Genomic DNA, 2,284 nt, shown 5'->3' on the forward strand with positions numbered 1-2,284 from the left:
CTCATGCACTTGTACTGCTATCCAAGACGGGTGCACCCTCCGGCCCTGTGGACTCCTGGTATTCCTTGCTTCCCACTCATTATACTAGTAAGCCAGTAAGCTTGTAAGGGTCTCATGTTTTCTGTTCTAATGTTTGTTTTTCGTTCACTGTTGCACATCTACAAAATCAAAAAAAACTGTGAGACCTCAAGTACTGCATGGTAAAGCCGGATCTATCGTTTATTGCACTAAGAACTTTTTGTATAAATGAATGACATGTTTTGCGTCCTACTTAGCAGCAGGCCTCAGGGTTGTAGGCTCTTGGCTGTGTATAACTAACAAATGTCAATAAAGGTCTTCAAAAAAAAAAAAAAGATATAAATAAAGCAGGTGCCCCAGTTGAAGCTCAAATTCAGGAACGCATTATTCAGCCCAAAACAATGTGTTGTGGTCGAGGCCAAGCGGATGTGCGTTCAACCCATTTCCACCGTGAAAGGTGAGCTGTAATCCTCGATGGAGGTCTTTGCATCCTTGATGTTCTCGATCGCAATCCCCTGTAACACCCCTGGTTTACACCACAATGATTTAGCAGTTTCCTGAATTTTCTGTTCTAGAATTGTGTCTAAGAACCTTTGGATTTTGGGGTAGAGCCAGTGGCGTAGCTGGGGGAGGTTGTATTTACATTCAAGTATGAGGTTCCAGGCCGCTCGATCAACAAGAGGCCTAAAGGCCCCTTAACTTGGCCTTTATCTTCGGTCCAGGTGGAGATGAATCTAAAAAAGCTGCCTGCACGTTGCTGCTGGAAATGACAAGCAGACAATTTGCAGGTGCTGCTGAACGTGTCTAGGAGTCTAAAAATGACACCTGGAGGAGTTCAGCATATTTCTGTGGAGCCCAACTTCTTGGCAGGGTGGACTGCATTCACTTTGTGAAAATAGTGGGTGGACGCTGTGCACTCCGGAATTGTGCCCTGGTTGGTGTCTTCCAAGAAATGAATCACATCTGGTGACTTGAACAAGGAAGGCTGATTCGGCAACCGCAAAAAAGTCGATATGGCCAAAAGATACCTTTTAACTGTGCCCAAAGCAAAGCCTTGATGAGCTAATGATAAAACAAACAACCTCACATTGGACAAAGGTGCAAAATAAGGATCAACATGTTTGCCAGAGCACCAAGACTCAAACTTGCCCCAATAATAGGAGCACACAGTCTTAGTTGATGGACGCCTGGGTGCCAGAATGTATTTGCAGACTTCCGAAGAGAGGTTAAAGATTGTCAGCTACCGCCGCTCAATCCCCATGCATGTAGGTGGAGCAATCGCAGGTTCGTTTGCAGAGCCCTACCCTGTTGCTGTAACAAAAGATCCTGCCAAAGGGGTAGCCTGATCGGAGGATTGATGCTCATGCCAAGTTCGGCATACCATACTCACCATGTCCAATCTGTAGCAATAAGAATGACTTGGGCCTGGTTGTTCCTGATCTTCTTGAGAGCTCTGGGCAGAAGTGGCATCAGAAGGAAGGCGTACAAGAGGCCTTAGTTCCAGTCAAGATGAAATGTGTCTCAGAGTAAGAGCTGCCTTGGAAGTGCTGAAATTGCACTTTCTTGGCTGTGGCTAATAGATCTAGCCAAAGTTCTCCCCGGTCACAAAAGAGACCTTGCACCACGCATAGAGATGCCATTCATGATCCGCAAGACATCAATGGCTGAGTTTGCCGGCTCTGCCTTTTAGAGAGTCCACCAACGTTGTAAGACCAAGAAAATATCCTGATTTTCCAACCATGTCCGGAGATGCAATGCCTCTTAACATAGGGTCCATGACCACAACCTGCCCTGCTTGTTGCTTTACCATATGGTGGTGGTGTTGTCCATGAACACCTGAATGAGCCTTACCTTGATGGAAGGAAGAAAGGTGAATCCCTCTGATCCTTAACAGGTTATGTGAAACTGAGACTCCTCTGGAGACCAGATTCTTCTGATATTCACCTCTCCTAGACAGCTGCCAAACCTAGGAGTGACATATCTGTGAGCTCTGGGTGGGGGAAAGAGAGGGGTCTGCCACTGACCCAAGCATGGTTTGTCAGCCCCCACTGCAGATCATCTGCAGTTCCCTCTGATATCTGGAACCTGTCGGAAAAATGCACCTGATGCTGCACCCACTGGGACTTGAGGTCCCACTGCAGAGCTTGAATAGGCCAGCGGGAATGTGTTTCGGGCCGCAGGCCATGAGGCTTAGTGCCTCAGAGTCAGTCTGACTGAAATCCGGGATAGAGACTAACACATCAGAATCATATGCTGAATATCCTGA

This window comes from Lissotriton vulgaris, unplaced genomic scaffold, assembly GCF_964263255.1.
Source record: "Lissotriton vulgaris unplaced genomic scaffold, aLisVul1.2 SCAFFOLD_4109, whole genome shotgun sequence".
NCBI classification, from domain to species: Eukaryota; Metazoa; Chordata; class Amphibia; order Caudata; family Salamandridae; genus Lissotriton; species Lissotriton vulgaris.